At 36.5% G+C, this 17,530-nt stretch overlaps 1 protein-coding gene across 1 annotated transcript in view; it reads right to left on the bottom strand.

Annotated features, from left to right (window-relative positions):
* LOC127934552 (SH3 and multiple ankyrin repeat domains protein 3) overlaps positions 1 to 17,530 on the bottom strand; it is a 144,154-nt gene that overhangs the window by 96,795 nt on the left and 29,829 nt on the right. The window lies entirely within an intron of this gene.

The following is a 17,530-nucleotide window of genomic DNA, read 5'->3' on the forward strand; positions in this document are numbered from 1 at the left end:
AATGGATGCTCAGAGATGATCTCCAGATGTGAGGATCACCATCCAAGCCATGGCATACTTTCAAAACTGGGATCTCACCCATTCAGGATTTCCAATGCCAGGCCACATGCTGGCATTCAGACTGTCCCTTAGGCAGGAGCAGATGAACTCAAGAGTTCAGATCTAAAGAAAATTCAGGGCTGAGACTAATATGAGAGAGACTGCTGTTTACAACCATGTGAGGGCTTTTCTATTACTGCTATAATGTATAAAATAAACTGCACAAACAACTTCCACAATTACAGCTCATGAGAAACAACAATTTGCTCCTGCCATTGTTCATAATTTACGCAACTTAATCTGAGCCTCAGAGAAAATGATATGAGATTATGTTAAAGTATGTTCACTTTAATATAATAATTCAAACATTATTACACCACAATATGCAGCATATACATGTCAGGATACATCACTGCCAACGCACATGCAAATAGCATGATGAGATCACTAACGTCTGTAATATTCGCTATGCTTCTATAATTATACTAAACAGATGATTAAGTTAACACAGAATACAATCTTCACTCTATGACAAGCAAACCAACACTACAATATTCTCATTTCACATCTCAAGGAATTTGTACATTAACACAAGGAAGAGAAATTAGATCATTAATGTGAATGTAATTGTATGTTGTGAAATGACTGCAAATGGAAGAACGCTGAGAACTTCGGTTTAACCTGATCATTTTAAGGGGAGCCATTAGTCAAGCAATCTGACTGAAAGATGCTAGTGCCAAAAGCGAAGGGACAAACCAGCAGCAGATATTAAATGAAGGGTAATTAAATCTTGTTGGCTTCCAAGAAACGATTTGAACCTCTGCAGCTTCCACAGACACACCAAATGTTTGTGCCAAAGATAGTGGAAGACCACATGATTATGTATAAGTACATTACATTTTGTTTAACCTGACCACATAAACAAAATGAAAAAAAAAATAAATAAATTAATATATATATATATATATATATATATATATATATATATATATATATATATATATATATATATATATATATATATATATATATATATATATGACAATTTGCATGGAAATGGGTGGGGCTTATGAGTTTCAAATCCCCAACCTTTTAGTGGAAGCAAACTTCTCAAATCAAGCACTTTTAATTTATTTAGGTAAGGTATAGTTATTCTACTATAAATCATAACAGTGAAAGTAAAATTTATGTAACAAATAATAAGAGGTCGACCGATTTATCGGCACCGATAATTGATTGCAGGAACAAGCATGCAACATGTATTTCAACATGTACCAGTTGCATAAACACTGCATCCATAGGTAATATTATCCGTATGGGCTGCCATTGTTGTTTCACTGGCTTTGTGACATCAGAGCTCAGAACTTGGTAAGCATATATATATATATATATATATATATATATATATATATATATATATATATATATATATATATATTTTATGGTAACAGAATTTGGTAACCATAAAAAAATATGATAAAAAAAAAATAAATTCATAGGGCCCTTATCATGTAATTTTTATTAAATTGATTTTAAAATATATAAGTTTCATGATTTGTATTAATTAGACCTGCTTTATGATCAATACATTTTGATTTAACTATTAAAAAGGAGTGGAGAAAAATTTAAATGGAAAAAACTGAATCCAGAAAAATTTAATAACGGAATTTGGAATTTTTTTTTTTTTTACAACATTTACTATTACTGTTATTATTATTATTACTTTTATTACTAATACTACTACTGCTTATACTAATACTACTATTAGTATGGTTCAGTACTGTTTTTTTATTTTGTAAATAAAGCACTATTTTAGTTTTTGTTCAGTATCCATTTTAAAAACTATCGGTTAATTAATCGGTATCGGCCAGTGTGGTCCAACCTAGCTATCGATATCGGCAAAATGCAATATTGATCTACCTCTACAAATAATCAAATAAACTGACTTTAAATTAAATGTCATTAGCTACATATGACATTTTATTTAAAGTTATTTCATAAAAAAGAAATATATATATTTATATAAAAATTAAACTAAAAAGAATATACCACTGATTACTGGTTTCAGAAACCATGGCAGAATCATTCAAAATCCCATTTTCTACAGTAGAAATAAATTAACAAGACTTTTATTTATAAAACAGAAACCAGACTGATGAACTCAGCTGCACCCCCTGCAGATAAAACAACAACAACAATAATAAGTAAACAACATTCTGCTTCCCAATGAACATGAAACCTTCTCTTTGGGTTCTTTTCGAACTAATATCTGCTTTTCAAAGTCTCACAAAAACTGATAATTGGCACAGCATCTTGTTCTGAAAGGGCCATCCCAAAACATAAATGTACTACATTCACATGGCTAGTCAGTGTACACTCATCTCCCACAGCGCATGAGTGAATTACACTACGAATGCAAGCTATGCCGGAATATACAGATGTAGTTCCCTTCCCCCAGAGCCCAGCTGTGTTGTACTTTGCATACCACTGAATCTGGGTTAGGGCAGTCAGCACCCGCAGGGCAATTTTTGCCACACCACTTAACTAAGTGACCCACACAGAGCGGGGCCACAACCATTCTGGCCAAAGAAGTCAGATTCACAGCAACACTCCCTCTCTATAATCCCTGCTATCATAGGGAAAACGGCTGCAGCATTAAGGCAGAGGTCTATTGTATATTATTTAAGAGCCTAGCCCACTGTTTTGGGGTTTGTATGTGTGTTGGTATGAAATATGCAGGAACATGAGCCATACATGAGAGAGAGAAGAAGTGACAGAACAGGGAAAATGGATGTGAGGGATCATGATGAAAAGGACAGGAAAAGCGTAGAACAAGGATTGGAAAATTCTAAAGAACAGCATTTATTTGAAATAAATATATATTACTGTCACATTTGATAAATGTAATGCATACCTTATGGAACAGAAGTATTAAAGTATAATAGCTCATCCAAAAATGAATATTTGCTGAATATATACCCTCAGGCCTTCCAAGATTTAGTTGATATTGTGAGATACCAGAACATATTTGCATTCCATCACTTGCTCACCAACAATGAAGGCTGAATGGGTGCCGTCAGAATGAGAGTCCAAACAGCTGATAAAAACATCATGATAATCCACACCACTCTAGTCTTTTGATTAACATCTTGCGAAGTGAAAAAGCTACAGTACTGTATGTGTTTGTAATCAATAAAGCCCATAATCCATAATAATGCTTCCTCCAGTGAATAAGTCCATTCCCTGTTGTCCTCTCACATCCACCAGTATATTTGTTTAGGAATGCTTGATCTGTGATGAGACGGCTCTCATTCTGGCGGCACCCATTCACTACAAGGGATCCACTGGTGAGCAACTGATGCAATGCTACATTTCTCCAAATCTGTTCTGATGAAGAAACACACTCATCTACATCTTGGATGCACTGATGGTGAGTAAATAATCAGCAAATTAAAATTGTCTTTACATTCTGCTGATTTGTTTTAAATATCACAAAGTGAGGGGAACTTTTCTCCCTAGATTTGAATCCCTGATCCCATCATTTACCGAACTTAGTGACATTGAGAAAATGCCCTTTTTACTTGGAAAAGATGACAACACAGCTACATTAGCTGCAAAATATGTATAAAACATTCACAATGTTAGATGTTGAACATGATTAAGTCGATACTGACTTTATCTTTTCATCTATTTAGATGGATTTTATGTATTATTATGTAAGTCCTTATTTATGCTGTTGTTATATATATATATATATATATATATATATATATATATATGTTAATGCAACATTGTGTTACACAGTCATGCTGATAAAGTTTAACTGAATTGAGAGAGAGAGAGAGAGAGAGAGAGAGAACTACATGCATGTGCAATGACATTCCTGATTCATGACCATAATTTAGCTCCTCTTAATTTTCAAAAGATCAGTGGCGTTGCTAGGGTTACCTAATGTCAACACATCACTCACCTTAACAGCTCTTGTTCTGCTGCTGTAACGATCTTTACACTCACTGAGTCTTTCTCACACGTCCACTTCACTTCCATTCTCTAACTCTAACAGGAAACTTTGTGCACTTTTATAATTAAATGGTATATTGTCATTTTAAAACCATATATAAATAAAAGGCTGTATTAAGTTGTTCAAAAGACATTTATAATGTTACCAAAGGATTTCAAATAAGTGTTGTTCTTTTAATCTTTATATGTAATATCTATATATATATTTAAAAAAAATATGCAGTATGAAAAAAAAAAGATAATAATAAGAAATGTTGTTGGAGTGGCGAATCAGCTTATTAGAATGATTTCTGAAGGATCACGTGACACTGAAGACTAAAGTAATGATGCTGAAAATACAGCTTTGCATCACAGAAATGTTTTAATATATAAAAATGGAAAAAGAAGATATTTTAAATTGTAATAATATACAATTTTTAATATATTTTGATTTGGTAAGCATCAGACACTTTTTTTTTTAAACAAATTAAAAAAAAATTACTGACCACGAACTTCACACAAAGACATACAACTGAATATCTATAATTGAAAAAAAGTAGAATATTTACTTCCTTTATATATCGTTTTTCCAAACGAGCTGTGTGCACTAATATATGCAGTTATTAGTGAATGCGACCCATTGTTACTTCCCTCAAACGAGCATTACTGTTCAAAAATACATCTAGCCCATAATGATGGACAAAGATGCCATTTTCACGAAATATTATAATATTTTTTTTTTATCATCAGTGAAAACAATCCCATACATGCACACATGCTGAGAGTAGGAGTAAAAGAGTCCCATTCAGATCCACATGAACACTGCATACTACACGCGCTGCTGTCACAGAAGCCTTTGTCATGAGCTGTGTTCTCTTTGTCCTCCTCTGTTAGTCATGTGACATATGAAGCAGCATACTGTCATGTGCTGACACACACAGATACACTTAAGCAGAGTTACGCAAACAGAGATAGATGTTTCAGCTGAAACAAGCAATTCAATTACAGTGGAGGTTTGAGTTCATTTAAACAGAAAATGACAGAAACAACTTGGCATTTTACTTCTTGACAACAAAGCTTGATAACATTGATATTCATTTAGCAGACACTTTTATCCAAAGTGACTTACAGATGAAGAGCAATTAATCACAGAGCCTACAATATTCATAATATACAATGCCAGGTTTATTAACAAGCTAGATTAGGTTTATAATTCACTATGTGAGAATATATACTCAGAAACCCCAAAACCCATGAGGATGAGTAAATGATAACAGATTTATTTTTGTGTGAACTATCCCTTTAAGCAATCCAGAACAGCAGCCTGATCCAAAAACAACAGATACTAAGAGTGAAGACTGCTCGACTTCTGAAGCAGACAACCATCCACCCAAACCTCACACAATAATTCAACTTAATCTGCCATGACTGCTATCTGTAATTAAACTACTGGAGCTGAAACACCTCTATGGCACTATCAGCTGTGTTTTCATGTCCCTCTTGATGTCTAGTCTGAAGTCAGAGTTGTTATGTTCAGGTGCATATGCAGATTCGGCTACAAGAAAAACGAAGAAAGAATGACTTGACGTGACATTCTGACCTCGATGGCTGGATGGTGGGTGGTTTTCTCTTTTTCTACTCTCAGCATAATGTTAGAGATCCCCATCGCTCTGCCACAGCACACGGCATACTGCTTCTGACTGACCACTGAGAGACACACACACTCTGAATGACCACACCAGCGGCCAGCCCCTACCAAACACACACAAAAACCTGTTGCCAAATACACTGAAAAACATTGCACTTCTACATTGAAAAAGATTTGAAGAAATTAAGCATTAGATCACTAGCTCCCTAATGCATCCTCTGCAGTGAATGGGTGCCGTCAGAATAACAGTCCAAACAGCTGATAAAAACAACACAATAATCCACAACTAAGCCACAAGACTCCAGTCCATTAATTAATGTACTGTCAATTGAGAAGATTTGTGTTGTTTAAATTTCAAGTTTAAACTTCAACCTGTTGGTTTCCGCTAAAATATGCATCCTCGATCCATTATATTGTTTTTTTCCAGTGAAAAAGTCATCTCGACCTGAATCAGGAGACAAATATGCAAAGATCAAGCACCGTTTACAAAAACATTTCAAAACTGTTTTGTTTCTTACAAACACACAGCTTTTCAATTTAGAAGATGTTCATTGAGGGAGTGGAGTGGTGTGAATTACTAGTGGACTATTGTGATGTTTTTATCAGCTGTTTGGTCTCTCATTCTGGCGGCACCCATTCACTGCAGAGGATCCACAGGTGAGCAAGTGATGAAATGCTATGTAAACAGGGTCTGGTTATTCTCTCAGGCGTGGCATTGATGTGATTTATAAATATGAACCCATTCACTGCAGTCATAAAGCTGAGTGCAGTCACTCCACATACTGCTGACTTTAGCATTCAGTATACACAAACACATGAATATTGTGTGTGTGTGTGTGTGTGAGTGTGTGTGTGTGTGTGTGTAAAGGAACGCAAGGAATGCCTTCGCTCATCAGATCACGAACAGACCAACAGAAAGAGAAAAGCTTGAGTCAGCATTGCCATCATGTGCCTCTGATAGCCCCAACCAGCAGAGAATGGCACAGCCAAAAATACACCACACACTCCCACAATACACTTGCCTATCGTCCAAATATATCCAGCACATTCCAAAAACTCCCCAAACTCCCCACATAACATAAATCATCTTAGCCAATAGATACCCAACACGGTCCATAACATTCCCTACACTTCCCATAAACATCATCCTACCGATATACATATGTAACACTGTCCGCAATATTTCTTACATTTTACCATTATATGTACATTATATATATATATAATGTACATAATATACTTCGCTTTGCCTAGTGTTTATCCAACACAATATTCCATACATTTAAAAAAAAAAAAAATTACACTTTCCTCATATTATATCTATTATGACTGTTAATGAACCACACATGCACATCATTCGATTCATTATGTATACATGTGGATATTTTATCCATAATCTATTATAAATAGCCATAATACATCAAATAAATTACTTTCCACAGTATTCATAATCATAAATCTCTAATGACCTATGTCAGATAATCCATCCTACAGAACCCCATTTGCTTCCTATAATTTCCATAAACATATATCCAGCACTATGGACAATATTTCACACATTTCCTGTTTTAAACTCATTTTACCCATTATACATCTAATGTGAACTTAAATGTGCTCTCACTATGAAAATATAACATAGCCCGCAATACCTCATATTTCTTAATATAGCCTGCAGAACTCATAACATATCCAAAAATGGAAACACAGCACATTACACGTCGCCTATAAAATAAACCACTACCATTTGTAAGATATCCAGCATTAGCATAACATTCCCATCAATATTCATAAAACACCCATCACTGCCGGCACATTCCATAACAATGTGTCCCAAATCTGCTTACACATCTGATGGCATCCAAAAAACATCCAAGTCTTCCCATGATGCATTTAGCGCAGCTCATAATGCATGTCATTTGTTCTAATGATGCGCGTAATGAAACGGACCGCTGGCACACTGGTGTTAATGTGGCATGTACTGTAAATGGCATATGTGCTGTCTGTTATACTGACCGAGAGATTGGCAGGCTGGCGGTCAGATGTCAGTTCCCCATTCCTCAGTGAGTTAGTGTTGAGTTATTGCTCCGCTTTCCAGCCCTTCATGCCTGACAGACGGCTCCTTGAGAGGTCCATTTGTCTTAATGGGACTTCAGGAGTGAGTCCTCTTGGTAACAAAAAATGGTGACAAACTTACAATCTCTCTCTCAGACTCCATATAAATTGTCTCTCTGTCCACAGGTGAGAAGAAGAGTAGCTTAAACTCTCATTGGTGCAGTTTATGGATGAACAACTGGCCCATTAACCTCTGACTGGTGCACAGAGAAAGAAAGATGGTGCTCTTATGTATCGGTTTCACTCAATTTAATAAACGACTATTGGTTTATGTAAAAAGGGATAGTTCATTTGAAAATTAACATTTTATCATCATTTACTCAACCACATGTTGTTCCAAACCTCTATGACTTACTTTCCTCTTAAAAAAAAAAAAAAAGATCACCATTTTCAATGGGAACCGTTTTCAAACTTAAGAAAAGACCATAAAAGTATCATCAAACTAGTCCAAACACTTTGCACACTATATTCTTTCGGAAACTTTCATTTCGTAAAACATGTGCTAAAACAACAGTGCAAAAGTTCCTAATGCATAAATAACTGCTGTTTCCTCCAGTTACACTCAACACACCCTGCATGACCTTAATTCATAGTAGTGAGGCTTACACATCAGTTCTTGCAGTCTGAAAGAGAAAAAGACAGATGTATTCATGCCAGAAGATATATGAGCAGCCATAAGGAAAAAAGCACATCCTTATAACGTATGTTATGGTGGTCTGATTTTAGGTACAGTATGCATCATCATGCCTGTTATTTTGATGTCATATTAACATCATTGAACAATTCCAGCTGTGTGCACCAAAAATGCCATGCTTTAAATTAAACTGAAAGATAAAACAGAATACATGTCTTATGAACATAAAATGGATTTATGTGGAACAGCACACAGAACTAAAAATGTCACAGATTGATGGAACAACAGATAAAACTATATAACGGATGGATGGACGAACGGACAGATGGAATGACAGATAAAACATTATAATGAAGGATGGACTGATGCATGGATGGACGGATGGATGGAATGAATGATAAAATGATGGATGGATTGAATGATGTATAGACAGATGAACTGATGAATTAATTTATGGATTGATGGATGGACGGAATGAAAGATAAAACAATAGAATGATGGAGGGATGAATGGATGGATAGACAGAGCGAATGACAGATAAAACGTTAGAATGATGGAGGGATTGACAGAATCATGGATGATGGATGGATGGACTGAAAGATGGATGGATGGATAAACAGACAGAGGGAATAATAAATAAAACGTTACAATGATGGAGGGATTGACAGAATCATGGATGGATGGACAGACGGACTGAGGGATGGATGGATGGATGGACAAATGGAAAGAAAGAACAACAGATAAAACATAAGAATGATGGATGGATGAATTGATGGACCAATAAATGGATGGATGGATAAACGAAATGAGAGATAAAACAAAGGAACGATGGATGGATAGACTGAGATTGATAGATTATTTTTGCTGCATGTAAAGGCTCCTGTGTATAATTTGCATAACTTTATTTTTATTTTATTTTTTACATTTATAAGTAATAGCTGCCAATGTAAGATGACAGTTAGTTCCATTAGACCTTTCGCGATTATCAAACGGTAGTTATTATGATCAACGAATGTTTAGAGCTGCGCGTATTCAGCTGTAATTTGATAATTATTATATGAAGTATTCTCCATTAAACACTGCAGATGTATCCTGGATGTGTCCTGAATTGTCTGAAGCTGTATAATGATAGATTAACTGTTATGAATACAGTTTATCAGTGTGCACCAGTTGCATGAGTGATTCTAAACGGTTAAATACTGATGAAATAAAGCCCTGTGTGTGTGCGTGTGTGTGTGTTATGGGCAGCTGATGTGTAAGTCCTCTGTGGTTGTACTGATCCTCACTCTGGTTTAATTAGGCCGTGTAATGGTCAGCCTCTGGGCAGAACCGATAAAAGAGTCCCGGGACAGCTCAGTGGATGGGACAGTTTTCACAGCTCTATGCTCGCTCTCCAAACTCACATGCATTGTATTTCAAAAGCACTTCAAAATAATTTAACAGAACTTAACCACTGAATACAACTATACCTTCCACTTTATAACCTTTAATATTTAATGTTAATATGTACCCTGTCTTGAAAACCTGACATGCATTTCAAAAACCTCCCTCATAAATACATAAATAGTAATTTAGCAGATGATATCATTAAAAGTGGCATATAACAGGGTCAGTCATCCTGGAGTAACCTGAGGTTAATAGTCTCACTCAAGGGCTCAATCGTGGCTCAGTTCTGCCCCAAACCAGCAACCTTGCACCACAAAGACACCGCATTGGAAAACAACTGAAAAGTCAAGGCAAGTTACTGTAGGTTCAAACCTCATCAGCATTAATATACATATCACAAACTATACAGTAGGCTACATCACAGAGCAACACATAGAAGAACATCACTGGATGAGGTCGCAGCTGGCAGATATAGAGCAAATTAGTTCATGATCTGTTAGTTTTACAGTAAAAGACTGTCTCGTGTAGAGTGAATATAGTGCTGGCTAACGCACCAAGACATGCATATTTACAGACATATACAGTACATTACGCTACAATTTCAAGTGCTTCCTGTAAAAAAGAAGTACATTAGAAAAACAACTTGAGATATGAAACAGATCTCACTTTTATAAATGAAGTTAAAATGAGTTAAAAAAAAAAGTTAAAATGAGCTCAAACTGAGTTATTTTCCTAAAGTAACTGGCTCTCTATCTAAACACCATAGTAATGTCTCTTCTAGAGTTTCAGAAGAGATTTCAACAATGTCAGATGAACTATTGCTTGTCAGTTGTACATGACTTCAGTTCTTTAAATCTTTATAAACATATATAGCATATGTTGGTAATTATAGATGATATAATGTCAGATAATTATATACATAAACTATATAATTTTCAGGAACATTAAAACAATGACAGATATATGCACTAATATTCCATATTAGTTTGGGGAATTTAAGATTGCTTTTTTAAAGAAAAAAAATAAATATTTGTATTTCAAACAGATGTTCTTTAGAACTATCTATTTATCAAAGAATCCTGAAATATAATTTAGCAGTTTCTACAAAAATATTATACAATACAACTGTTTTCAATGATGATAATAAGAAAGTTAATATGACAATAATAACAATAAGGTTAATGGCTGCTGAAAATTTAGCTTTTTAATAAACAGAAATAAAAAAGTATAAATTACAATATACAATAGTTATTTTAAACTCTCTCTATATATATATTTCATAGTAGTGAGGCTGTATTGTTGAGAAGTCTTTCAAAAACATAAAAAAAATCTTCCAGACCCAAAACCTTTTAACAATATAAAGATTTCATACAGTAAGTGCACTTACACTTGACTTGATTGAGGTCAAGATTGTGATCCAATCACCCAAAAGTGTTAAGGTGGTCTGTTAGTATAGGATGGAATCAACAGTATAACAAGAGAGGGGAGAAACCCAGAGTCACCTGTGTGCTCTCACAAGTCCCTAAAGGAAAGTGTCTCCCAAATATTCCAATACTGTTTTCCCAAATCTGTCATCTCTGTGACTGACTACACCTCCACATTCTGTCTGATCATACCATCGCACAAGCACCTCGATAAATCGTCACAGCCAGTGTCATCTTTGTCAAGACCGCAGATCAGCACTCAGGTACCAGACGCAATCACAATTCTGGGCATGGCATTCAAAGGACAAGCAAGTACGGATGAAAAGCAGCAGAAGATGTGGGAAATACACTGAAAATGCTTGATGCGAAACTTTAACGCTTGAATTGTTCTTGTTCACACCTTAAACACACACACACACACACACTTACACTGGAGCTCCACTGCTGTCTTGACATTCTATGCTACACTGAACACATGCTGATAAAAGAGACAAAACAATAAGCTGCAATGTAGTTAATAATAACTAAAACTATAAAAAATGGTTCATGAATTTTAAGTTGTTTTAGATCGTTTGTGAAGGCAACATTTCTAAGTTTTAAAGTATAAGTTAACTTCCAGAATAAATATTCTGTCATCATTTACCCACTCTCCACATGTTCCAAACCTGTATGAGTTTACTGAACACAAAAGACGATATTTTGCTTTTTATTTTTTCCTTGCTATTTTTTCAATGGTAAAATGGTACAAATGACCAAAAAGTGAAACTAAAAACAAACAAAAAAAACTTTAATGTTATGGCTAATGATGTATTGTGATATTTAATGATACAGTGATAAATAGTGATTATTAAACTGTATTTTGTCTTAATAAATAAATATAAAAAAATAACATTTCTAAAACCTAATAGAAATATTAGATGCAGCAAGTAAATTTAGCCATCACAATATATATATATATATATATATATATATATATATATATATATATATATATATATATATATATATATATATATATTTGCAAATTGTGTGGATTTGTTTGGTTCTTGTGGAGATTTTCACTGATCAATGCACACCTAAATTGGTATCAGTGTTGGAGCTAATACATCGAAATGATTAATTTTACCAAAATTTGGCAAGATAATCACAATAAATTGCACAGAAAAGGAAGTGAAAATTGCAAGAATGACTACAAAATGATGAGCAAACAGTTCTATTTCGCACAGCATGCAAACAAAACTGTGTGTATGAATTTACACCTGTCCCAGAGTTACATCATAGCTTTTTGGAAACAAAATTTGAACAATGAACAATGACAGCAGAAAAAAATCCTTATTGCTGAGCCTGCGTCCAGTCCTGTCTCTCTGTCCCTGTACCAAACTGTCTCACTCATTCAAAGGGAAGTTACTCTGCTATAAAGCCACATACACACACTGATGGAATGCAGTGCAACACACACACACACACACACACACACACACTTACACAATCTAAACAAGACAGACAAGGAGAGACAGACACACAGAGAAGTGTCAGAGAGAGAGAGAGAGAGAATGGGATACCTTACTGTTGATTTTGGACTTCTTAGCGTCCTTGCGTGGCTTCCTGTTCCTCCGCTCTCTGCCGTCTCTCCGTCCGAGTGCTCCCCCCATCTCCTCTCATCACACACTCATCTACTACATGCCCTCTCACCTATCGCCCTGTCTTCTCCTCCTCGTCCTCTCTCTCTCTAGCTCTCTCTCTCTCTCGCCACACACGTCTTGCCGGAGTGCTGCCCACTCACACTCTCTCTCACATGCGCGCACACACACGCTAGCGTCTGGCGTGTGATGAAGGGGTGATTTTGCTGGATGCGGTGACTGGGAGGGAACATGAGGGAGATAGGGAGGAGAAAAGGGGGAGATGTGGCGGTAGTTTTGAGGAGGGGAGGGGGAGAGAAAATATGGGGTTGAGCCAATAAGAAAAAAGCTCACGTTCATTCATTCACACTCATTTGTTCCTGCTGACTGTGAGCAGTGATGAAACAAATCTATGATCTGACAACACACACACACACACTATGCAGTCGACTGCAGCATGCTCATTGACCAGAACAGATACGACTGCAACTACATTAAACCCCGCCTCCTGCTTGACATGATTGGCTGGAGGGAAACCAGAGTGGTAGGTATGCTTTCCTCTCTCTTACTTTGATGTGTTAAATGGGACACGTGATTGGTTGATTAAATTATAGTGTATTCAGACTGCTTGGAAACAGTATTGATACAACGATATAACGGCCAGGATGTCTATACACTAGAAGAAGCACCGATTGAGCACTTGATGGATATGAACTTGTAAGATGTTAATATGCTCAACAGACTGCCTCGTCAATGAATAATATATCATTTTCTAGTTTTGTTTTTCAATAAATTTTATGATGCATTTTTGAAAGTTGGTGCAATGGTCCTCAACAATTTTCATTTGAAACAAGTGTTTTATCGATGGGAAGAAAAAAAAAAATATATATATATTTTGATGTATTTTTAACACATTTTTATAGCTTTAGTAGAACCACTGGGACATTGATAACAGCAAGAGCCAAAATGTGTATCGCCAATGCAGCAGCGCTTTAAAAGCGGGATGAAGGAAAGAAGGAAGGATCTTGAAGACACCCTTAAGAAAGGAAGGAAAGAATGATGGAATTTAAATATGCTGCTTTTCTGAGAAAGAAAGAAAGAAAGAAAGAAAGAAAGAAAGAAAGAAAGAAAGAAAGAAAGAAAGAAAGCTCTTCTGAGAAGGGAGGAAGGAAGGTAGGAAGCAAGAAAGAAAGGTTGGAAACAAGAAAGGAAGGATGGAAGATGCCGCTTTTCGGAGAAGAAAGGAATGTTGGAAGGAAGGAAGGAAGGAAGAATGGAGGAAAGGACAAAGGAATTTAAAGATGCAGCTTTTCTGAGAAAAAAAGAAGTAAAGAACGAATGAAGAAATTAAAAGAGTAGACAAATTAGTTAAACGCTAGTTTAAAAGTAGTGTTATTGGCCTGTGATGTATTAATAAACATACATGTCCAGATCACTGCAGTGGAAACGATCTATACCAGTATTATAACCTCATGCAGGGTCAGGCGATTGCTGCAGTCCTGTCTCTCTCTCTCTCTCTCTCACACACACACACACACACACACAAACTGCATTCAAGGTGTTATAAGAGAAGAAACCACAAAAGCCCAAACACACAGACAGACAGAAAACAACTCTTAGACGTGGCTGTTCTTTTCTCTCACTGCAGGTCTGTAATATCATTCAAAAATTGAATCAAAATGCTCCATGTCTTCATGTATGGGAAACTTTTTCTGAAAGAAACTATAGCCCTATTGAATCTAGTTCTCTCATGTCAGTAAAGTCGTGTTTCACAGATATATTTTGTCATTTCAGTCCTGTTTGAATCGAACATGTCGGTCTGAATAACAAATTACCTACTTTCTGCAGTTAACTCAGCCATCCTCTGAGAAATCTAGTTCTGTCTGGATAGAAATGTCTGTTGGTGTCACAACCTCATCTATGTTGTCCAATTCTGTAATGAAAGCTACATTTTCAGGGGAGTTTTAGTCTGGGCTCTGAGTAGGCCATGCAAGAACATTCACCTCTTTCTCCTTTAACCACTGTGTGGTCAGTTTTGCTGCGTTTAAAAAAAAAGAACATTTGGTTTAAATACAAGTTTGTAATGTTGTGATTCTATGTCTGATTGGTTTGGTTGATTGCATCAATGCACTATAGACTTTCAACATGTAACCTTTGACATCAAGATCAAAACTCAATCAAGTAAGTGTTTTACCTCCAATTTAAATGATATAGGACTATTTTATAACCCTAACTAAGTACAATGATAAGGTTGATTTAATAGTGTCTTAATATAGTGTCACTTAATTGTTTCCACTTAGCATTCATTTTTCTTTGCAATTGGCAGACCCAATTTTGGGTCACAATCCACCAGTTACAGAACCACTGGTTTCACAATACACACAATCAAAAGAAGCAACACACACACATTCATCTGTTGGGCTTAGAGGACAAACACAGTTTATATAAAATATTCTCTCCTTCACTGTGTCTTTCAGCTCACTTACTCTGTCTCTCTCTCTCTGTCTGTCTGTCTGTTTGATGGAGGGATGAGTCAGAGGGGTGTTCTGCACTGGAGGTTGACTGTCAGTAATGAGCTTCCTCAGGTGTGGCAGACGGGGAGGAAGGTGCAAGCCAAAGGGAAGACGACTGGAGATCAGGAATGAGCGATTGATGTGTAGAGAGAGGTTGAATCAGATAAAGGTGAGGCAGAGGGCACAAGTCAAACATGCCACATTTACTTTTAACTAGAAAAGAAAGAGTGTACGTGCAAGTGCTCGCACACACACAGATATACACACTGGCCCTGTACACTGACACGAGTTAGTAGCCAGAACACGTTTGTCCAAACACCTGTACTAGCACAGGGTGGATACAGAGTCTTCATTATCACTCACTCACACACACACACACACACACACACACACACACACAGACTGTCTGAGAGGAACGGGGTGAATGTCAGTGAATCAGAAATAAGCAGTCAGATATCTGATTTTAACATTCAACACACTCGCCAGTACAACACATTTCAGTTTATACAGACAGTGAAATAATGAGTTAGTGGATGAGTGAGCTATGGAATGTCTGAATGAGTTTAATACATATGAATGAATTTAATAATTAAATAACTAATACAGATAAGAAAGGTGTGTAACAGTGTCAAATAGTGTCACAAAGTGTCAACAGTGCAGTCCTGTTCACAAACAAATGACTCTTTTATGAACTGACTCTTCAGTGAATCGATAGATTCAAACACCCATGTTGCAAATACAGTGTAAAGTGTGTCTGTGTGCATCAGGAGGCTCTTCTAGACACGCTCTAGTTCTCTTCCTCACCTCCTCCTCCTGCTCTCCTTCTCTGGAGAGCAGATGTTGCTAACACACAGCTGGGCCTGCAGTGTGTCCTGCCAGCTCAGTAATGCAGCTCAGGTGAGACTGTGTTGGAGTTGGCCAGGGTCGAGCTGTACGCATCTTTATGAGCTCAGTAATGAAATGATAACTTCTCATTTTCATGTTAACATCAGCTGCTTCAGCACTGAGGGTCTGTTGTCTCTGTTAAAGAAAGACGTCTTTCTACCATCTGTCATATGACCATCTCTGGCCTCCAGGCTACACACACACACACACAGTGCGTTAGGTTTCACCTCGGCTCAGTAAAAAGTGAATGACTGTAAACTAGGCTAATGCTTGACCTGAACACACACCACTGAGCACACACGGCTGTGCCACAAATTGACAGTTCATGTGTGTGTGGGTTTGCGAGCATGAGCAGACACTGGCATTCGTAGATGTTTGATCATCTGCATGTGCAGCCAGCAGGAGAGGTCAGTACAACAAACGAAACAATGTCACTGTATAAGCGGATTATACCCTCACCACCCCCCGTGCGAGCAGGAGATGGCGCAGTCCAACAGTTAAATGGCATGGACCGTCAAAAACCCCACAATTTCACAACAAAACCACAATGACAGAAAAACAACAGTGAACCACTCTGGCCCAGACAGATTGGAAGATAAATCAGTATAAGCCCCACTTAAGAGTGCCAGGGAATATGCCCGCTCCAAATTCTCACACACAATCAAATATCAGTGTGCCCCAGAACAATTGAAAACCAAAAACAACTGGTGATGTCTGATTCACAAACTAAACACTCTTTCAAAATGACTCTCTTCAGTGATTCAGTCAAAATTTCTCACAAACCATTTGTACCTTACCTTATATTAAAGTGAAAGGATAGTCAGTCCATCACAAGGAGTCCAAAATTGTTAAGTTGGTTGCTTGCAATTTCTTTTGTAATTAGTGATTACCTCTATGTATAGTATTAGCACTTCCTAAAATGACTTCGTTCACATGACAGAAGAATTTGAACAGGTTCCTTAAAAAATACCATCCAAATGAATCAATTTGCTAAAGTGAATTCAATTTACATTTAGGGGCAACTAACCCTTTAATAAGCACTAGTGTGGATTATTCATTGATTATGACTTTTTCATTTCATTCACTGCAGTAATGCGGTCACACAGGGTGACTCTGTCAGACGAGTGCTATTTTCGCCAACATCTAAAGAAAGGCTCTCGTCTAATTGAATGGAATAGAGGATTCAAGCTGACATCATGATGCCGAAATTGGTACAAAGCCAACATTGATTTCCATTTATTGTGCTAATGGCTCATTTTGATTTAGGCCAT

The sequence above is a fragment of the Carassius gibelio genome, chromosome A18, assembly GCF_023724105.1.
Source record: "Carassius gibelio isolate Cgi1373 ecotype wild population from Czech Republic chromosome A18, carGib1.2-hapl.c, whole genome shotgun sequence".
In the NCBI taxonomy this organism is placed as follows: Eukaryota; Metazoa; Chordata; class Actinopteri; order Cypriniformes; family Cyprinidae; genus Carassius; species Carassius gibelio.